General features: G+C 37.2%; 1 pseudogene; it reads left to right on the top strand.

The window, feature by feature from the left end:
• The first annotated feature begins 2,350 nt into the window (after window positions 1–2,350).
• LOC138808668 (U6 spliceosomal RNA) lies at window positions 2,351–2,450 on the top strand (annotated as a pseudogene).
• The last annotated feature ends 21,736 nt before the right edge of the window (window positions 2,451–24,186 follow it).

Genomic DNA, 24,186 nt, shown 5'->3' with positions numbered 1-24,186 from the left:
TATTTTTGTCACATCTCTCATCAGTATCCATATTCAAAACTTAAAGTCATATTTCTTACTATGTTAGACAGATAGGGAAAATATAAAACAACACATGATAAGGCAACTATTAGTCACTTTTTAAAATGTACTTTCTTATGTGATAAAAATTTACTTCATTAGCTAATATTTGGGTTTGAAATATGGGAGGCTGATCTATTTAACACATTTCTGGAAGGCACCTACTGAACAACACAAATGGTGGGGAGTACTATTTCTACATTTTGATGAATGGTTGAACTTGTTTGCTATTGGTGCTGGGTACGTAAATCAACTCTATTGTAACTAGCTCCCTACACTTGAAAACCTTGTAATGTCACTATCATCTACTTGTAAAGTGTTATTTTGGCAAATGTGATTTTAAATAGTTTATTTGAAAATGAATATACTTTCAGGAGATTAAATATAGGTTATCTTTGGTTTGAGAATGACAACATTTTTTTATACTACAGAACCTAGTTTTACTGAAGTACCAGTGTTTTGAAGCACTAAGGATATTATCAATTAATGTTTTTCTAAATTATATTTGACCTCTAAATCAAGTATTCCTAGTTTGGTAGGCCACTTATGGATCTAACATTACAGAAACTATTTTTGGCTGCACTGAAATCTTTCATTAATCATTAGGAGAGGGGTATTAAAAATAATCTTGTTCATTTGTAATTTTGTTCACTCATATGGGCTGGTCATCTGTAAATTGAAAGTTTGAATTACAGTACTTTCTCTCTGATTTTGTGGTCTCATCTTTCATTTTAACTTGCCTTCCATTTCACAATTAAATTCTGCTACTTCTTGTAAGGAATTGGGGTCCTGAAATATTATAGGAAATGAGAAATTGAGATGTCTTCAATTATTTTCTGTTGGCATGTTGCATGGGCCTATGTGAGAAGTCTTGCCCTTGTTTTCTGATGATACAGATAACTGGGAACTGGTATCCTCGGATCCGTGGGTCCTTCAAAAGAATAATAGCTTTTAGACATCATATCAGCAAAATTTGGGTATAATCAGTAAGAACGTTTCAGAAATATGGAGAAAAACACTTTGGGACCAGCGAGTTAAAACAATAAACAGAGCATCAGAGTAAAATCCGTTATAGATTAGCAGAAAACAATACTGTTATTTTACCATGTGAATTCAGAAGATCACGAACACTTAGAACGTATCACAAGTTTATACCGAAGATATTGCATTAATACTTTTTATATTCTAATATATATCCTAAATCTAATTATTTATATTCCATTCTATTTATTGGAATAAATGTCAATATATTTGTCAAATTATCAATTCTAGTAAGATTCACTGTGTGAAATTTAAAATCAGCACATATTTTATATTTATAAATATAAAATATATAAGTATATATAATATAAAAATTGTTTTGCATTGTTGTGTTGTGGTTAGGGAATCAAAGGCAACTCTGTTTTAAAGTATTATTCCATTATCTCTACCTCAGTGTTTGGTAGAGTTAGACTTCAAGCTTTACCATTTGTAGATTTACAGCCTAGAGGCAAGAGGAAACACTGTGATTAAAACATTACCAATTTAAGGCCTAATATCGAGGAGAAACATATGGACTTTTCCAGGAGCTATGGAAATATTTGGTGATAGAGAGTCAGTAGTGTAAGTTCCTGCTTGGTTGGATGATAGACAGGCCAGGACAGTAGGTAATCATGCGTATGAAAATTTTTTCACCTTCTTGGCTTTAGCTACTTTTGAAATGATAGGTATAATAAACAATTATATTTTGATAAAATACCTTCCATTCTGAACAATTTGGTCTGAACTGTTAATCTCTCTATGATCCCTTGTAACTAAGATTAGTTTTGTTCCAGTAAGACAATCTATGCTGTCAGGGTAAGATATTCTGGTTGGTCTGTTCCTACAAGGAAGAAGGGTAAAGGTTCAGGTAGACATTTGTCCCAGCAAGACCTCATTTGGGAAAGTTTAAGCTGCGGAAGTTTAGAAGTAGCTCTCAAACAAGGCTTAGTTTGAACCCATTAGCTCTACAAAGCTAACTCAGTTGATAAATAAGTACTTGAAAAGCCATCACCTTTGGTCTTAGCTTTAAAGTCTTCAAAGTATGATCAAATTTAAAATGAAAACGACAAAATAGTCATTGACAAAAAAATTGTAAATATAAGCAATCGACCAAATGATATAAGCTTTTCCACTATACACAGAATTTTAGAGAAACAAGATCAATCGCATTTTAAGGAACAATAAGGGTTCCTTGTTACAAATAGGCAACCATGGATATATGCCTGTATAAAGATTGCATCATTAAGTACTTAAATTTAGAGGGTACTACATGCTTCAGCAGCAGGTCTACCCAAATTACAATACCACAGAGATTAACATGGCACTTGCACAAGGATGATATGAAAATTTGTGAAGTATTCCATATTTTTCATTCTTCTGATGCAAGAAATATAAAAACAGTTATTAAAAAGTTGATTACAAAATACAAGTGTAACAATACATGCAATTCATAGAATTAAAGGTTAGTTTGACATCAGTGTATTAAATCTTCACCTTAGAAAGGCCTTTACATAGCATAATCTTTACAAAACTTGAAATTAGATAACATTGTCATGTTATCCCAAAGAAATAAAATAATATAAGGACCTAGGAAAAAAAGGAATCTTAAACTTCTTCTATATGGAATGCAATCTGAAAGGACACATTTATTAATGAAACTATACATTATATAAAAATGTAGAATTCAAAGTATTATATATAGGAGCGAATGAAATAGATTATGGATATTGTACAAACATAGATATACTTTTTTCCTAAAAGCACCAGGAACATCTTTAGTTTCTATACTATTCATTTCAACAGATAAGTTAAAATTATTTCTGATTAAAAAATCACAAACTCTGCAGAAATCATTATAGATGTATACAAAAAATTCTTGAATATATTTTGACATCAGAGTCAGGCAATTCACTTGGAAGAATACCATGGAATCCATGAATTTTTAAAGTAAGATATTGCTGTTGCTTTGTATTGTGAAAAAAATGGTAGGGCCACAAAGGATGGACTGGCATTTTTGAAATTTAATAAACTTAACCAAAACATTAGGACTTATGAAAACAATTTGTGTAGCCTTCCACAACTTCAAAGAGGTAGTGATATATACTTATCCTTTTGGCAATATTAAATGCAGTTTCTTCCAAGCTGTTCTTCAAACTTGGTTTGATATAATGGTTCAACAGAGTACCTATTCGATTTCTATTCCCAGCAGCAACATGCAAGGCGGACAAGAGGCCTTTAGTTTGGGGATTGATATCTGCCACTCTGGTATTATTCCACATATAAGCGCTGTGCAGGGGTGTCAGCCATTTAGAGTTATTGCATGAATATCTGCCTTGAGCTACCAACTCATGGACAATGTCTAAATGTCCACTCTAGGCTTCCATATGAAGAGGGGTATACTCATACTCATCCCTAGTATTCATTTGGGTGGCCTTTTTGGAAAGTAGTCTTCACACCATAGTAAGCGGATTAATTTTGGCACCCAAAGAAGAAATTTGCTTGGATCCTACTCCATTTTTTTCTTGAAATTGATACAATTCCTCACTCTTTCATCTTGTTCCTTGTCTGAACATGAGGACCTTTGGTGTCTTCATGTGCAGCTTATTCTAGGAATGAGAAAATAGGAAACAATGCCTTCTTTGTAAATGATTTGAGAAATATCATGTTATAGTGTAAGAGAACTCACTATTCAACATATGGGCTTTAAGAGTTTTCTAGTAGCTTTCTAATGTTGGTATCCAACATTAGAAAAAATGTATAATGCAGTAGTAAAATAGAAGTCCTTGGTATGACTACCTAAATTCTTGTTTTTTTAAAGACACTTGTTTTCATCTAAAAATAGGCCTATCTATTTCCTTCAAGTGATTTTGATGATTGAAGATGCTTAATGAGAAGTCAAAATGTATTAGTAGTCCTTTACTATCAATGAAATTTCACTTTTTCTTCTTGGAAAATATAATGATCAAAGCAATAGTTCAGAATCAGCAAGCAATAGTTCAGAATCATGCTTCAAGTGCAAGTGAATCACCAGTAAGTAATCCTTGATTCCATTTTCCACAAAGTTTTGTCACAGATGCAATCTCCCTGCCTTCTGTAGCTGCTTTCCTAGCCTGGACCTATTCCTTCATTGTACAGGAAAATTTTGGATACTGGTGGAGATGCCACTATTATTTCCCAAAAATATTGGCCACCAAGTTGGCCCCTTACCTCGTCCCTAACTGACCTTAAAGGCATAGGGCAGTCAAAAAACCCTTTGGTAAGCTCCAGGGTTCTTAATTGGACTGACAAAGAGGGCAATAAGGGAACTGTTACGCCTTTTGTTGTTCCTGACATCCCTGTTAACCTATGGGGCCGGGATATCTTGACCCAGATGAAAGTTATCCTTGCTAGTCCCAATTCTGTGGTTACACATCAAATGCTCCGTATGGAATTTGTCCCTGGTACGGGTCTTGGAAAATCAGGAGAAGGAATCGTTGAGCCCATCCAAGCTACCCAAAAAACAGATAAACATGGGCTTGGGTATTCGGATTTTTAGTATCGGCCCCTGACCCTCCTGTGCCCCATGCAGATAAAATCATTTGGGTGGATCAGTGGCCCTTTACCCAAGAAAAATTGGAGGCAGCCTCCATGTTAGTACAGGAACAGTTGGTGGCAGGCCATATAGAGCCATCTACTTCACCATGGAATACTCCTATTTTTGTTATAAAGAAAAAATCAGGCAAATGGCGCCTTTTACAAGATCTACGCGCCGTTAATAAAGCTATGCGCCCAATGGGAGCACTACAGCCAGGCATTCCCACACCGGTGGCTATTCCTAGGGACTATTACAAAATGGTTATTGATTTAAAAGATTGTTTTTTTTTAACCATTCCCCTACATCCTGAGGACATACTCTATTTTGCCTTTAGCCTTCCTCGCATTAACTTTCAAGGCCCCATGCAAAGATTTCAATGGAAGGTACTTCCCCAATAGCCCTAGCCTTTGTCAAAAATATGTTGCCCAGGCCGTGGACCCTGTGAGAAAACGATGGCAGCGCGTCTATATATTACATTATATGGATGACATGTTGCTTGCTGCACCTGACACCCACGAACTTAGAAACTGCTATTTAGACCTTTATAAAGCCCTTACTGCCCTGGGACTACAGGTTGCCCCCGATAAAGTTCAAACACAGGATCCCTATACTTATTTGGGTCTAGAACTCCAAAATAATCAAATTCGGGTTCCTCAAATTCAACTTCGTTTAGACCATCTTCACACCCTTAATGATCTTCAAAAGTTGCTTGGAGATATTCAATGGCTTAGGCCATACCTAAGGTTGCCCACAAGCGTGCTTTTGCCTCTTAATGAGATTTTAAAAGGGGATTCTGACCCCTCCTCTCCTCTCAAGCTTACTCCCAATGCACGAAATGCCTTAAGCCAAGTTACTGAGGCCATCGCCCAGCATTTTGTTACACAGATTTCCTATAATCATCCTCTGGTCTTAATTATTTTACATACCCCTCATACACCCACAGGATTGTTTTGGCAACAGATTCCCCACTCCAATAATAAGGCCAGCCCCCTGCTTTTGGTCCATTTACCCACCACATCCCCCAAGGTTATTGCTGTTTACCCTGCCCAGGTAGCCTCTATCATTATCAAAGTTCACTTGCTCTCTCGACAATATTTCGGCAAGGACCCTGATACAATTTTAATTCCATACACCAAAGACCAGAGTCAATTTTTACTTCAGACTGGGGATGAATGGGGCATCGCCTTGTCAGGATTTTTAGGACTAATTGACAATCATCTCCCCAATGATCCCCTTTTACACTTCGCCCAGCTATATCCATTTGTTTTTCCCAATGTTACTCAAAAGACTCCCATTCCTCAAGCCCTCACTGTCTTTACAGATGGCTCAAGCAATGGCCGTGCAGCCTTCATTGTTAACAACCATACCACCACCTTTGATGCCCCTTACCAATCAGCCTAGCTTGTGGAGTTATTCGCTATAACACAGGTTTTTATGACGTTTTTTGATAAGCCTATTAATATTTATACAGATAGTGCTTACATTGCTCATTCTGTTCTCTTGCTAGAAATTTTACCCGCTATTAAAGTTTCCTCCAATGCAGCATTTTTATTTACTCAGCTTCAACAGCTAATTCAGGCCAGGAGACATCCATTTTTTCTGGGACACATTAGGGCACATTCTGATCTCCCTGGCCCTCTTACACAGGGTAACGCTCAAGCTGATGCGGCCACTCATTCCATTTTTCCCGTTTTTGTTGAGCCTGTCCAAAAGGCTACAGAATTACATAATCTTCACCATCTAAATTCCCAGAGTCTTCGATTGCTTTGTAAAATTACTAGAGAGCAAGCACGGGAGATAGTAAAGGCATGCCCTGCCTGTGTTGTCTCCCTTCCTGTACAACATCTGGGTGTTAACCCCCGTGGACTGCTACCTAATCAAATCTGGCAAATGGATGTTACCCATTTTCCTGAATTTGGAAAAACAAGATATATACATGTCTCCATAGACACATTTAGCGGGTTTGTTTTTGCTTCACCACACTCAGGAGAAACTGCCAAAAATGTTCTCTCTCACCTTGTTTTAGCCTTTTCTGTAATGGGAAAACCAGCCCACATAAAGACAGACAATGGCCCTGCCTATACCAGTGCCAAGTTTAAACAGTTTTGTGCTATTTTTCAGATTTATCATACTACTGGGATTCACTATAACCCCCAAGGTCAGGGCATCGTAGAACGAGCCCACCACACCCTAACAACCTGGCTTACTCACCTCAAAGCCTCTGCCTTTTCATTTTCCACTCCTAGGGATCGCCTTAGTCACACATTGTTCTCCCTTAATTTTCTAACTCTGGACAATGAAGGCCACTCGGCAGCTGACAGGCATTGGCACCCATCTTCCAGTTCTGCCTGCCCGTCTGTCATGTGGCGAGACCCCCTTACAGGCAAATGGAAGGGCCCAGATCCTGTTCTTATCTGGGGGTGAGGTTCACCCTGTATTTTAGATCAAGAACAAGCAGCCCCAAGGTGGCTGCCAGAACGCTTGATAAAACAGGTTAATGGCTTACCACAACCCAGGGGAAACCTTCCCCCTGAGGATGATGCCTTTTCTCTTGCAGATGCAGCTAGAACTCCAGACATGGACCATCCTGTTTAAATTTATTAAATAATAGATTAATCTCTTGGTTTCTAAGCCCATACAGGTTCATCACCATCGCCTTGATATGGCAGACGCAGCATTGAGATCTAGAAATTAGTGTTTTTGCCATGAGCTTGTTCCAGTGGGAAACAGCCCCCCTTCTTTTTCTTATTTAGAAAACTCTTCTTATTCATAACTCCTGACCATTCAACAGGCAAGGCCTATTGCCATAAATAGGTTCGCCCCTCCTCCTATAGGCCCCTCCACTTGGGGGAGGATGCACCTATGGGAGGAAGAAAAAATGCTCTAATCAAGGGTGCAGGTAAGACTGCAGGGGGATGGATCCGCAAGATCCCAAAACCCAAGACCCCTGAGTGGCAAGCTCTGGTGCATGATGGTTGGCATGCATACCCACAAGCCATCTCCTCAAAAAACATGCCAAGGCCTGTAAAATTCCCCTCCCCGAGTGAGGACGCTTGCTCAGAGCAGAGAAAAACCCTGCCCCTTAGAGGAACAGAGCCTCTGTCACCCCCTCAAAAAGAGCACCAACAATTCATGGTCAATTTTCTAAATAAGAAAGGGGGAGATGTTGTGAGCCCTGCAGGGAGTCTATTTGCATGATAGGCTTGACTATCTCACTGGAACATCAGGAGGCTGTTCACAGAATCTGGTCTTTTCATCCTGCCCCATACAAATACCAGTAGCTGCTTACAACCACCTTTTCACCCCCCTGTAGCTGCTAACGACCACCTTTTCACTGCCCTAAGCAAGCATCCTGCAGCTGCTATGCCCAATGAAAAAGCTTCCTTATTCTAAGCATATAAATACCCCTATGTGAAAAATAAAATTTGGCAGCTTGATCAGAATCCTTGTCTTGCTGTCCTTCGTGTCTCTTGTCCCTTCATTCCTTCTCCCTTAGGTTCACCGCCCTCGTTGAAGTCCTGCGGGTCGGGACAATTCATCTTCCATTCAACAAGTAGTAATGTGTAACAATTCCCTTTGTTTTGCTCCTTATTAAATTTGTTTCCATTTTATTTCATAAGGAAGGATGATTTCATAAATCTATTGTAGATGCAAAAATATGTCAATATATTTCTAACTGTATGCAATGATTTATACATACACATATATTACACAGGTTACAATGATAATTTATAACTTCTGTTACTATACAATTTACTGAATTATTAAAAACGTCGACGGCTCATGCCTGGAATCCTGGTTACTCAGGAGGATAAGATCTGACGATCATGTTTTGAAGCCATCCTGGGCAGGAAAGTCCATGAGCCTCTTATCTCCAAACAACCAACAGAAAATCAGAATTGGAACTGTGGCTCAAAGTATTAGAGTGGTAACCTTGAGAGAAAAAGCTCAAGGACATCACCCAGGCTTTTAGTTCAAGAACTACAATCTACCCAAAAAAATCTAATTTACACCTCTGTAAGTAGAGTATTTCCATCACCCAAATGTACATCCATGCTCATTTGCAAGGTAACTCTGTTTTATCTCAAGTACCACTAAATATTATCACTAAAGTAGCATTACAACGTGGGTTCATTCTATCTCTCTAATGGATTTTTCTCCACTCAAATACTCAAGTATTACAATTGTTCTAATTATTTAAATCATAGCTTTTTTTTTACCCCTAATACTAGAGTTTGATTGAGTGTTTTGTGCCCCTTACATGGATGTTCTTACCACTTTGTCATGCCGCCAGCCCTAAGTTATCCTGATTGTTTTTCAGCTAGAAACTGGCTTCCTAGTTGTGTATTAACTTGGTCTCAGTGCACTTGATGTTATTCTTCCTGGAATTTAGAATAACAGGTGCATGGCATTGTGTACAGAACTTTCTGTTCAGTCTGGGCTTTAGCCACTATCCTCCCAACAGTGCACTCCCATGTAGTCACAAATTTCATAAGCTTGTCATAGCTGATTTTTTTAAATCTTTCATTTCCTGCAGGTTCTTGAGTACTGAATTAATTTTTGTTTTCTTGGGTTGTTTTGTTTCATTTGAATCTATGTGTTGAGTTGTTCCTCACTTTTCCTTTTGTTTCTTTCCCTCAAGTTCTTACCTAAAGTGCTAAGAAACCAATTCTTCTTTTTCAAGATAGTCAGTGTGAACATTATTTATTCCAAAGCAATTTCAGTATCTATGAATGGTATACACATGCTAAGCGCAGACTTTGGCATACACAGATAGATCATGAAATATATGAAGAAAATAAAACTACAGATGAATACCAGGAGGAGAATAAGCTATTATTAATTGTTTGACAGAGGTTTCTCTTCTAGTGAAAGAAATATATTGCTTGATGCAGGATTTCAAAAAATCATTTTGCTAGGAGGAACCTAAACAATCATCTAATACTATAGACTTGAGAGTGATGAATTGACTTCCTGAATAATTTACTTTTGGGACAAATAAAAGCAGGCTTCCAAAAAGAGAGTAGATTTTAGAGAAACATGATGAATTTTATGTAAATAGGTCCTTAGCTGATTTTGTTAATTTGTGAACTAATAGAGGGAAATAAAGTACAGCAAGGTAAAAAAAAAATAAATAACTTCACATTGAAATATTCATTTGTGTTTGTATATGTGTGCATGCATGTACGAGTACGCACACGAACATGTGCATATGCTCATGCATGCATTCATCATTCTTGAGGATAGTGGTCTACTACTTCAGCCACTGCTACAATTCTGTTTTTTTTTTTTTTTTTTTTTTTTTTTTTTTTTTTTTTTATAGATAATCGCTTGTATTTTCATGATTGAACCGTGGTCTTCAGCTCTCAGACTCCCGAGTAGCTAGCTAAGCTTATTCAGCCTCTGAGTAGCTAGTTAAAATTCTACCTATCCTCTGTGCTTCACTGCTCCTGAGGCATTCACAAGCCTAAGTCATATATATGTCTACTTGCTTTAAAAATATTCTTAGTGTTTGGCACCAGGGTATCACATGTGTACTCTTAACTACTTAGGAGACTTGAGGACAGAACCCAGGCCAAAATTTAGTGGACTTATTTCTCAATCTATAGCTGGGTGAATTGGATCATTTCCACCATCCTGCACTATCTAGAAACTAAGATTGGAAGGACTGAGGATCCAGGCCAGGCAAGGTAGCAAGCTAGAAAAGTTGGTGTGCAACTCTGATGCCATTGATGATGGGAAGGCTAAAAGGACAGATCAGGTGCATGTTCTTGTGGAAAGGGAACCACTATCCTAAAATTAACCACAGATATGATGCCAGCCTGCAAGAACAATATACCCAAAGTTGAAATCCCCACATTTTCCACAACCAAAATAAGTATATACATTAACATCCAAAAACTTAATAAATCTGTTCTTTGTTCTAATTTCAGCTTTGTCTGATTATCATATGATGTGACAGAATAATTTCTTCATTAAACTTATGACAATTTAAAAAGACATTGAAAATTCTTTCTCACTTATTAAGTGCAAATGATGGAAATTGCCTCATTTCTTACATATTTGATTACCACTATAAATTTGTCATATGATTATTATTAATAGTAATATATTCTGATTTATTACTTTACTTTGTAACAGTTTTTAAACTTTTTGCTTCTCTGCTGAAGTTGAAGCATTTAAATAGTATCATCAAAGTATATTCCTTGGATATTTAGGGGAGTTTTTTACAATGTTTTTAACCAATGGCTTCTAAGAATTCTTAATTGGTATATTATTTGGTTTATTTTTAATTTCAAATTAATTTTATTGTAATGATAATGTACACAGGGGTTACAGTTACATAAATGAGGTAATGAGTACATTTCTTCGGGAAGGAACATTGTTATATATTCCAACGATATTTTTGTACACTCAAAACAAGAACTATTGATGCTTTTGCTGTTGCTATTGATCAATGGGTACTTTTGCTTTTTTTGTTCAAGCATTTTTTATTATAAAATTGATATACAGAGCGTTTACACTTAATTAAGTCAACTGAAGAGTATACTTCATTTTCTTTTCTTTTTTTTTGGGGGGGGGTCCGGTTGTGGGGCCTGAAGTCTGGGCCTGAGCCCTGTCCCTCAGCTCTTCAGCTCAAGGATAGCGCTTGAGCCACTTGAGCCAAAGCACCACTTCCGGCTTTTTTTCTTTTTGCTTTTGTGGTGCTGAGGAATCGAACCCAGGGCCTCATGCTTGCAAGGCAAGTGCTCTACAACTGAGCTACCTTCCCAGCCCCTACTTCATTTTATTTTCTAATTTTCAAATTTTGAGCTTAAATGTTTCCTTTTGTGTCTTTTTTTTTTTTTTTTTTTTTTTTTTTTGTCGGTCATGGGGCTTGAACTCTGGGCCTGGGCGCTGTCCCTCAGCTCTTCAGCTCAAGGCGAACGCTCTACCACTTGAGCTACAGCGCCACTTCCGGTTTTCTGGTGGTTTATTGGAGATAGGAGTCTCACGGTCTCTCCTGCCCGGGCTGGATTTGAACCGCGATCCTCAGATCTCAGCCTCCTGAGTAGCTAGGATTACAGGCGTGAGCCACCAGTGCCCGGCTCCTTTTGTTTCTTTAGAGTAATTCTTTTTTCAAAGTTTAAGATCAGTTAATTTAATTTTGCATGATTTTTACACATGTAAATTATTCAGACACATATATTTTGCTTTTATAGTATTTAACATGTGGCTATTTAAAAATTAATTTCTTAATTTTATATGGTTAGTGAATCTAAATACATTTATTTTCTTATAGTATAAAAATATTTGTCCAGGTAACAAATACTTACAGTATTTTTAAGAAACACATACTTTACTAAGAAATGCTTCATTACTTGGTCACTTTTTGGAAGTACTTTTAGTTGAACTAAAAAAAGAACTTTGAGCTCGGCATGGTGATTTGTGACATCCATTTTCTAGCTATGGTGGGAAGTGTAAATAGAGTTTGTAATTCGGGAGAGACTGGGAAACTATGAGACCTTAGTGTAAAACTATTCAGAGTGAAATGATTATGGATATAGCCATCCCTAGCGTTATATACAGTACCTCGCTATCATATTCTAAATCTTGAGTTCAAACACCAGTAATATCAATCATTTATTAAAATAAAAGGACACATGTTTCAAAATGTTTATTATTTAAAACTTATTTGCGAAAGTTCTCATGTCTTCTATTAATTTTCAATTTACTTAATCTATTAAAATCCAAGTATATTGTGACTATTTTCTTTCTACTAAACTTTTAAATACTACGAGCAATATTATTATTTCATATATTAACATACTTTTGCTGTTTGTGATAATTTCATCTGTTTAATATGATAATATCAATATTGCAAATGTGTGTATGTGGTGTGTGTGTGTGTGTGTGTGTGTGTGTGTGTGTGTTTATGTGGTTTTTGTGTGTGTGTGTGTGCTTTGTGTGTACTTTGTAATGCTTGGGAGTTCACACCATTGCTTCACATATGCAAAGCCAATGGTTTACCACTGAGCTATACTGTCTAGTTATAATCCAAATAGTGTTTTAAACCATGACTTTCATTCCTATTATGCTTTTTCAAAATTATATATGATAACATGTGATCCATATTCTATCCACGCTAGCAATTTTTATTGTAATTTAGAATATTTCCACTTCCAAACTCTTGTGTTTGTTATTGATAAAGGTTTTACTTTGCTTCTTTTCTCTCTTCATTCCTTTTCCCTTTAGAGTTTAACTATTCTCTCTCTTATTTCTTTGAAAATTATCATATTCCTATTACAACATGTATATACAACGCTTTAATTTCTATTTTAATTTTTCTCATTTCCACTGATTTTAGTACCAGCTATTAGATGGATTAAAAAGAAACTTCTCTCAGGACACTTTATTTTTCTCCTTCTCTTCTCTGAAGTCTTTCTGGTTTTTGAAACATAATAGCAATCACATATAGCTCCTATGTGGTCCATCATTCTTACTCCTCTCACTTTCCTCTGTTGTTTTTGTACAACTCAAGTTGTTATCATTCAGCTTTGTTATGCTTCAGTGTTATCTAAATCTTAACTAATTCCTGAGGTAATTTTAGTTGTTTCAAGTATTCTCTGAAGACATTTTTCTATATATAATATCTGGGGTCTTGTGTTTTTTGAAGGTACAAAATATGAGTGAATATCAAACATCTAGATATCTCTGTAGAATATTGGTCCACCTGCTCATTAAACTCCTATGTAAATTCAAGGAATACAGGTCAGTCAGAACAATCTTGTAAAATGGTGTAGCTTTATCCTTCATACTAGCTTTGAATCTTTCTATCATGTTTAGTAGTGAAGACAACATAGTTCTACTACAAGAGCAGACACATAGAAGAATGTAACAGATTTGTTAAAAATAAATTCTCAGTTGTATGGTCAATAGATTTTGAAAACTATCCTATGACTTCATGAAATAAAAATAGAATCTTAAATGGGTGTATTGGCACTATTTTCTTTTGGGTTTTACAGAATGATCTTAGACTACTACCTCAATCCATTTTTTTGTTTCTTTTTTTTTTTTTTTTTGTCACTCATGGGGCTGGAACTCTGGGCTCAGGCTCTGGACTTTCCTGCCCAGGCTGGCTTTAAACCGTGGTCCTTAGATCTCAGACTCCTGCCTAGCTAGGATTACAGGAGGGACCTACAGGCGCCTGGCCTACCTCAATCCTTATACAAAAATTTATAATAAAAAAGATTATCAAACTAAATGTGAAATGTAAAAACCTATAAGAGATAAACGTAAAAATTCATGACATTGTATGAGTAAAGATTTCTAATGGAAATCATTAGTGGCTAAAGAAAGGCAAGAATATACTGGATTATATCAAGTGATAGCATTTCATAATTCAAGGGACACTATACTCATAATTCAAAGGACACTATAACCGAAGTGAAACTTATCCAACAGATAGAGGGAACATATTTGCTAATGCTACAATGTGAATGCTACAATGATTCTGAATCTTAAGTATTTTTATATCTTCTAATTCCATATAATTTTTCCTGAATGGGATATTTCTTTAAAGACCATGTGTAAATTAATAGTCAATAGGAGGAGCATATGAAATAAGTTACTCTTTAGTATCTAAGAAAAAAGACAAAGAAAACTCACTAGTATGACCCTAACATAAAAAGGTGACACAAAATAAAGTAATGCATTTGTGGAGAAATTGATAAACTCCTCATAATGATCGATTTTTATAATACTGCAATCATTTTAGCAAGCAAGTTTGCAAGTCATAAAGGTCAAAAAGAATTTTATATTCATTACACTTCTATGCATTAAAGAGAAGTAAAAAACGTGTTTCGAAAGGGAATTGTAGTTCATTGACAGTGCACTTGAAAATATGTGTGAGACTCTGGAAAAAATCCCCAAAAATCAAATTTTAAAGGACACACTATAGAGGATGTACGCTGGACAAATTCCTGTAAGTGAATTTTATATCTATTTTAATGTCTGTTCTAAAATTTATAGCATTTCTATTTGAAGAAATGCAAGTTCGTGAAAATTAGGCTTTGAAAACCTATGAAGGTACAATTCACTTCCAAAGCACTAAAATGTATACAATAAAAGGAGATAATATATTGCAAGTTAATTACATGTGATCCTAAGCAGGATGCCAGTGGCTCACACCTGTAATCCTAGCTAATCAGGAGGCTGAGATCTGAGGATTGCAGTTCAAATCCAGCATGAGTAGGAAAGTTTCTGAGGCACTTATCTCTAATTAACCACCAGAAAACTAGAAGTGGTACTGTGGCTCAAGAGGTACAGCACAAGCTTTGAGCTGAAGACTAGATGGACAGTGCCCAGGCATGGAGTTCAAGCCCCACTACCATCAAAAGAAAAAGAAAAGAAAAAGAAAAAGAAAAAGAAAAAGAAAAAGAAATATGATCTTAGCCAACAGTTCATTGCTAGAATAATTTCTGCTCTCTCAACATGGCCTTTTTTTTCCCCAGTTTAGTCCATGGTCTTATATATGACTTGCTTGGAACCAGAATTATTCTTCCATTCTAGTTTTTACAAATTTGCATGATTAGCTACCATGATTTAGAGCTAGTAGAAGAAAGACAGTGGCCTCATCCTTCATGTTCCATTTAGGAGTAATGCTTTCTCTATGTCACTCACATAGGTCTAAATACTGGCCTTGGCTTTATTGTTTCAAAGTTGTCTTATTTGCAGAGTCTTCTATAGTTTATTGAACCATTATACTTAAACACAGAACTTCTCTTTCTCCTATTCCTATTGTTTCTCCTACTGTTAATTTATGTACACTTGGGTAATAATGCACAACACAAACACTGACCAAAAATGTTTCTGAGAACCTACTTCCCACATAAATTGGTCTTAATTTACAGAACATTTAGGAAATTTGAACTTAATGTACTCCAGGATAATTTTTTCATGTTTTTTTTTTTAATTGTGAAAATGGTAGACAGAGGGATTAGAGTTACATAAGTAAGTTAGTGAGTACATTATCTAACGAACATTGTTACCTCCTCTTTTGTTTTTCCCTGCCATCCCTTTTCTCACCACCGCCCCAATTCTCACCTTTCATTCCCAACTAGTAAAGTTCATTTTCAACATAGTGTCTTGTTCATCTCATTGTAACAATGGGTCATACTGTGTACTTCTTTCAGCATTTTATTTCCCTTCCCCTCCCCATATTAGAAATTTGTATATGCAAGTTGGAGCTCACAGACCTCAAATACAGTGGAAATGGGTTATACCGTGGAGGAAGAAAATAGAAGAGAAACAAAAAAATCACATAATATATGGTAGATTGGTAGTTGGAGTGGCTTTGCTAGGACATGTTAGCTTGGTGAGGAGAGGAAGAAGTCTCGAGTCCCACCCAAACAGAAAATGAAAAATGAGATAACCAATGGCTGAAGAATTTCAAGAACAAAGGCAGGGACTGATAGTTAACCTCTAGGGGCAGTGAGGGCAGCAAGGCTGGGCCTGTGGTTGTCATGCCTCTCTCGATGCCCTTGGAAGTGAGGGCCAGCTCTGCTGTGGGCTAGGCCTGGCTCGTGCCTTAAGCAGGCACCAGGCAGGAATTGTCAGCACAGCTTCAGGCTGCCCCAAGGAGGTGGCCTGTTGTGGGTGCTGTAGCCTGGGCAGGTGCTAGGAGGATATACTCAGCAGGGCAGAGGAATCAAGGCTGGTAGGCTCCGCTCCAGCCCAGCCAAGCTCAGGGCCACTTGGGAAGTTCCAGCTCTGGATCAGGACCAGGAACTGCTCCCCAGACAAGTAGGACCTCTGGGGACCTGTGCAGTGGCCGCCACGTGTGGGTTGTGAACCTCCTTAGAATGGCCGAGGAGTCTCAATGGAAACGTGCATTTGCTTCTGTGCCTCTCCCATCTTCAGGATTCCTGCTCTCCTCCTGCCTCCTGCCATGTGCAACTACAGGAGTCAATTTCTCCAATCCACTGAGAGGCCATCCCGGAGATGTTCACAGGACTTTCCAGGCTGCTTCACCATGCATGCAGGGCTCACAGGGTGCCATCCTCCAGGCAAAGTTTACCACCATTTCAGCTTGGCCACCCCTGCCTAGAGGACCACAAACTGCATTGTTACACATAAATCCTGGGGTACACAAGGCCGTCCTGCAGTCTAAGGCATCCTTTCCTTCCACCTGCACAGATGTGGAGCAGCTGTGGAGCCAACTGCAACATCATGATTGATTATCTGAAAAGAAGAGGAAAAAAGCTTCATTGTTCCAGATACAGCTGCCACTGTGGTTCTCTGTGTACACTAGCCTTGTGCTTAGATAAGGATCCCCAAAGACCACCATGGAGCCAGTTCTTATGTGACCACATTAGAGTCATTTATTGCAAGGTCGAGCCTGGACTCACGACTGTCACCATTGCAGTGGGTCAGAGTTGAGATCCCCGACCCTTCTGTTAACTGGGTAATCTTATAAAAATCTTATTGGCTAGCGAGTGCAGGCTAAGCAATAATCAATACTTTGTGGAGGAGAAGGGGAAAAAAAACAAATCATTTAAATAGGGATACAGGTGGACCCATTGCAACAATGAGATGTACAAGTTCTTATGGAGAAAAATGAACTTTACAACTTTGGTGAGGGGAAGGGGGGAGGAAGATTCGATGGGGGGTCGGGGGGACAATGGGAAGGGATGGGAGGGGGAAACAAAGGAGGAGGCAAAAATTGCTTGATAAGAAATGTACTCATTATCTTGCCCAATGTAACTGTAGCTCCTCTGTACAGTATTTCCACAATAAAAAAGTAAAAAAAATTAAAAAATTAAAAATAATCTGTAACTTTAGGTACTTCTTGTCATCCACTGATGGCTATTGCTAGGGGAGTTATGGGCAGAACTTTATTGTGACATTTCACGGTTTTTCCAGGAACCTGAGTTTTAACTTTCAGTAAATGACTAATTTCAATGGGTACTTTCAGTAAAGGCCTTCACAATGGATAGTTCCTGAGTATTCAGTGTCTAAGTCCAGAAGGCCTGTGCTTTGGCAAAGATCTCTCACTAGCGGTGTGTGTGTGTGTGTGTGTGTGTGTGTGTGTGTGTGTGTGTGTGTGTGTGTGTGTGTGTGTGTGTGTGTGTGTGTGTGTGTGTGTGTGTGTGTGTGTCTGTGTGTGTGTCTTTGTGTGTTGTGTGAGAGAGTCAGACACAGCTGAGGTTTGGGGTAAAATTCTCCTTCCCTTCAGCATTGAGTTTTGGTATCTATTGTTTGTCCCACCTCCCCAATTTTGAGTTCTAAAGTTGTCCTTCTAAATACTTTTATCCTTTGATCTTCTTGATATTCAGATTCCTAAGGTCTGCTTGTGAACTTCAACATTTGCTTCATTAAGGTGATGCCTTTCTTCCATCTTTTATGAAGCCCGTTGCTCTCTTTAAATGCAGTGTATACTGTGTTAGTGGTTTTACTTAGCCCAGACTGTGGTGGCCCAGGCTCTGACTGTTAATTCTGAGATTAGTTTAGGCCAATATGAGATACTATATTTCAGTATATCAATGAAAGAAGTTCAGCATCTTTATTGAAACAATTTCCTGGCTGTAAATACAAACAAAAACATCCAGTGATATAAATGTACAATCTGTTGTTTTTAGTTAATTGTGCACCACTGTAATGAAAAAAAAAAACTTTTTACTAACTGAAATGTGTATTTGTAATGGGAAAAAAAATCAAATGTTATAAATCTTAAAAATTGATCAAATACCAAAGAAAAAGAAAGACACTAATCAGGAATGAAGTACAAATGTAAGTGTTTAATAAATAAATGAAATTTTTGAGATTCATATCTACATAACAAATACGAAGGAAAATAAAGAGGAAAGTCACTGAGATCCTATCTTACACACCAGAATAGCTACCACCACTCAAATAAATAAACTGCTGGAGAGGTAAATAAATCAGGAAGTATATTTGGTTTTGTGGCATTGTAAACTAGTGCAACCCATAGGGATATCTTAATGGAAGTTTACACAATACCAAAAAGACAGATATGTTGATGATCTTTACTGCAATTGGATACATATTGAAGGAATATGAATCAACATGAACATACATGTTCATGGCATTAATATTCTATATCAACCAAGCTGTGTAATCAACCTAGATGCACCAGAAAGAGGGAATGAAGAAAATGTGCTATTCATAGCTATAAACATGTTCTGGTATATGAGAAGTGAATGTTTCTACTGTATCATTGCTAAATATTTTGAATATATACCTAATCCTAATTTCACTAATTTTTGTGGCATTGTGTTTTTGCTTTAATGAGGAACATCCATATTGATTTTCAGACCAATTACAATAGGTTGAAGATTTCCTATAATATGTGGATATTAGATCAAAATTTAAATATATCAATGAACACATAGAGGACCATCATATATAGTTTATAATTAGAAGCAATTTTAAGAAGGCAACAGTTGGGGGAAAAGATGATGTTAGAAACTTAAAATATACACAGACATGGGAAAATACCAAAAAATGTGCAACTAATTACTGCTAATAGTAAAATATTTTTCTCAAGTATTAACAATGAAACTATTAAAATAATACTTAATAACATCAAATAAATATGCCATAGAAGAAAATGTACCATAGATATATGTTTCCCCATAATTTGTTTTACTTTATAACAAATGGATTAGAAGATGCTAACACATTCAAGTGTCATTGATTGAATGCAGCAAAGGAAAGTAAGAGAGAAGTAGAGAGTAAGAACAACCTGGGGTATGGATAAAGATACTCAGTAGAACTTTGTAAGGAAAGAATGTGCTCTGTTTTCCTGATCAAAATAGAGCTAGGACAGCTAACTTTTGACAGAACACTTGTAATGTAGAGTAGTGGAGTTAGTAATTTAGGTAGTAATTTATTACATTTATTCCCTACTCTTATGATGTGATTCCCTAATGATGTGAGTGATACTAGATTTTCTTTTTTTGGGGGAGCGGTGTCCGGTCCTGGGGCCTGAACTCTGGCCTGGGCACTGTCCCTCAGCTCTTCAGCTCAAAGCTAGCGCTCTACCACTTGAGCCACAGCACCACTTCCAGCTTTATTCTTTTTGCTTATGTGGTGCAGAGGAATCGAACCCAGGGCCTCAGGCATGCAAGGCAAGCGCTCTACCACTGAGCAACCTTCCCAGCCCCCTGATTCTATATTTTCTGAGCCTTTTTTTTCACCCAAAATCTCTAAATTCCTCACCCTGCCAATGGTTCTTCTGCTTCTCTCATTTCTCCTTGTTTCTGAACTAAACTCCTGTAACCTTTTGGTTCATGAGAAAGAGCTGGAGAAATATGAGGATGGCTTGGAGTCAGAGCTTGGAGGATCTGGTAAAGGACTTTCACCTGGGTCTCAGAATCAGATATTAATTGACCTCTTTGGAAATGGAGATACTCACTCACTCAGGCAGAATCTGTCATTCCTTGACTTTCTCTGAAGAAAGGGCACAATACTATGGCACAATTCAGAGAATGAGCTTTCCCATTGTCAGAAGGAACAGGTTGAAAACTAAAAGTGGCTTCAGGTCCCGAAGGGCCAGTCAGAAGCCAAGAGATCACACTTTCCTCCTCATTAGGGACCTTCTGGTAGGAATAGAGTCTGAGCAAAGTCTGACATAAACTGAGACTGGGCCTAAGGTGGAAACAAAAGAATGACCCTCTCTTTGATTACAAGGGAGTTATATAGTGAGACATGACAACTTCCTTCATATAAGAAAATTAAAGTTATCTCACTGCCACTTTGCAGGAGATCAGTTTCCCCAAAGTAGAAGTTGTTAAATGTTGTGACTGCCAGTTTGCTCTGTAGGCTGTTGTCACTCTCACCCCTTCTCATGTCAGGAATGCATTGCTTCTTTCAGGCACTCTACTACCTGTACTGACTCCTAGGCAGGAATACTGTAGGCTGTTCTTTGGCTAACCTCTTGCATTTAAAGTAGATTAGGCACAGGCTCTGCTCATGCCAAGAGGTAGATGCAAGAGGTGAATAAAAGCTCAGATTTGTACAGAACCATGATCATATTGAAAAAAATTAAATTAAATTAATAGTTGAATAATTTAGGGTTTATAGCCACAAAATTTGGGTAATTATTAGTAATACATCTAGAATCATGGATTAGGAAGAGAACTGTGAAGTAGGTTCAGGATACAATGGAAAAGACACACCATAGCCATAACAGGAGATGAGAGTATGAAGGAACTATTGGCATAGGTCCATTCATTATCTTAGGAGTGACCTTGGATAAGAGGCTTTTAGAATAATATCTAAGAGGGACTTGCTGGGCACTGGTGGCTCACACCTGGAATCCTAGCTACCTGGGAGGCTGAGATCTGAGTATTATGATTCAAAGCATTCCCAGGCAGAAAAAGCCAGAAGTGGTGCTGTGGTTCAAGTGGTAGAGCACGAGCCTTGAGCTCAGGGACAATGCCTAGGGTTCGATTCTTCAGTGCCACATAAGCAAAAAAAAAGCCAGAAGTGCTTTTTATGAGTGGTAGGGAACTAGCCTTGAATTGAAGAGGTGAGGGACAGTGCTCAGGCCCAGAGTTCAGGCTCCTTGTCCACCTAAATAAAAACAAAAAAATAAAATAAAAAAACTTCCAAACTTATTTTTTCTCATAATTGAAGAGAGGCTCCTCTTACAGAAATTCTCCTTATCTAGCTCAAGGTCATCAAAACTTCAGTAGACTTTTCCTGTTGAGATGTAATGCACCTAACTCTAATGAACCTAATCATGGCTGGGAAAGTATGGTCATAGATACGTTTGTTGTATTTTTCCTTATGAATATATAATACTCAGTTATTATATATAATATATATTATAATATAGAATACATTATACATTGTATAAATAGATTAAATAGATCATAACATGTATTATGTATTAACAGACTTCCTCATTTTAGATGTAGGAACAGGCAACATATTGAAAGAAAAATGTTTGAATCTCTGAGTTATTTCTCTACCACAGGACAATACCAGGTTTCATTCTTATTACCCAAAGAGCAACATAGGAAAACGATGCCCATGGATGTGGTTCTCTGGATTTTGGATATATATATAATGAATAATATTGAATATGTAAAACTATAACAACAGATAAATAAGTGAATACCTATGTGCACACACTCCCAGTCACATTCATGTATAAGACTTTCTTTTCTATGCTCTTATTCACCTACACAGAGAGTACATGAGTTGCCCTTGAATTGTCCTGGAAGTTCTTTATTGGGATACTGTAACTTCACATCCTTTGTTCCCTAAGTAGTCAGATGCTATGTATTCAATAACAAAACTGTTACAAGCAAAAGTATCCACACTGACACACAGAGGAACTTGGATTTCAGAATTGCCACAAATAAGTGGGAGGTACAGCAGTACTTTTCAAAATTGAATATACTACCTATTTATTAGAAAGCTTATGAGAAAAAATCATCAGCGTAGGATGATACACTTGAAGAAAACTACAGTTTAAATTACATATAGCCGGGGGCTGCAATAGACAATAAATAAGAATTTTTTAAAAAATAAATTACATATGACATCAAATTACAAAGTTCCAGGGCATTTCCCTACTCTTGAAAACTAGAGTAAAACATATTAAAAGTAAATAAATGAAAAGACAAATGTTTTATACCAAATTTCAAAACATACTATATGTTATACAAAGGAAATGCGATAAACATGCATTTTACAGTCTATTAAAATAATATGGCATGAAGAATCTGATTAACTGATTCATAAAAGTCAATACAATGCAGTTAAAACATCCGATATCTCAAGTGTTAACTTAGCAGAATACTTTCCATCTATGGTGTCTATTTTGCATATCATCCAGCCCTATCCATCCCACAATGGCAGAAGGCTTTTCCTGAGAAAGTCCAGAGACCTGTCTACTGTGAGTGCTCAATGTAAACCTGTTCCAATTCTCTTTTATTTGGGCATGTGATAGACTGACTATCTGTTAACTTGCCAAAGGCACAATTTGGACAGGCTTCCAGTAGTGATATTTTAGCTCTCAGAAAAAAAGGGAAATTGAAGACAGAGGGAAAATCTACCAGATCCCTGAAAGATTTCTATCATTGTGCTAAACCTGTAGCTTTCTACTGACAGTTGAACAAACTGCAGTAATTGCCACTCCAACCACAGGTCCAAAAAGTGGCTTTCCAAATCTTGGCCTATTTTCACTTTGGTAAATCAAGACACACTATTGTGGCCCCGTTTTACTTAAACTATCAGCTATGGTTGGCCCAAAGGATAGTTGAACTTAAGAATTTCTTAAATTTTAGGTCATCACACAATCACTTCATAGCCCTTAAACATTAAAAATACCTACCCATATAAGTCTGCATTACATACTTATTACTGTTTTTCTTCATTTGTCATGATTTACATATTTGTGTATCCCGGGGCTTAGCTCTGTAATATTCCTTCTCATGTTTTTTACCACTGAGTACAGTAATTATTTCTGTATTTTTCTCCATCTCTGTTTACATTAATTCAAGTCCTTAATAGCATCCTGTCTACTGACAACTCGTAACTACTGATTTTAACAAACACAAAATGTCCCAAGTGAGCTTTGATCTCTATCTACAAACCAATACCTCATTACTATTTGATTAAGTGATAACTCTTCCAGCTGTCTTCTCAAAATACCTTGGAGTCATTTCAGACTTACAAACTTTTTCACACCTCATATTTATTCTATGACCAGGTTTCGACAAATTAACTCACTGTATATTTTAGGAAGAATATATATATATATGTGTATACACACACACACACACACACACACACACACACACACAGACACACACACACACACACACATATATATGGTATATGAGTGCTAGTACAATGACTAAAATTTGCAGCCTAGGTTCTTTTATTTTTATTTTTTGGGGGGGTTCCGGTCGTGGGGCCTGCACTCTGGGCATGGGTGCTGTCCCTCAGCTCTTCAGCTCAAGGATAGTGCTCTACCACTTGAGCCACAGCACACTTTCAACTTTTTTCTTTTTGCTTATGTGGTGCTGAGGAATTGATCCCAGGACTTCATGCATTCAAAGCAAGCGCTCTATCACTGAGCCACCTTCCCAGGTCCTTACTTTTCTTTTTGGTTCAGTCTTTATTTGGTATAAAGATCACCTACAATATCATTACCCACACCCTTTTAATTTAAAAATATGTATATTCTGTAGCAATGTTATTGCCATTATAACCATAATTAGGAAGATAATGTAGGTTCATCTGCTCCATACATCTTGAAAGGTAATGAGGGTGAAACTTACAGAATATCCTCAGATATGCCTGGTGGAAACCTGGATTTGAATTATGGTTCTACAGCTGATCCGTATTGGGTACTTGGGAAATTTGTTTGGCCTTGTTGCCTACTTCTGTTTTTAATAAAATACTTAATTCATTTCCTAACTGGAAGAACTATCTTGAGCACTAAAATTACCCTAATGCAGGTGCAGTGCTTGGAATGGTGTCTGCACATTGTGTAGTAGGTCCCAAAGAAG

Source organism: Dipodomys merriami, unplaced genomic scaffold, assembly GCF_024711535.1.
Source record: "Dipodomys merriami isolate MVZ:Mamm:240054 unplaced genomic scaffold, mDipMer1.0.p SCAF_466, whole genome shotgun sequence".
NCBI lineage: Eukaryota > Metazoa > Chordata > Mammalia > Rodentia > Heteromyidae > Dipodomys > Dipodomys merriami.
This window is presented reverse-complemented; position numbering and strand designations above follow the sequence as displayed.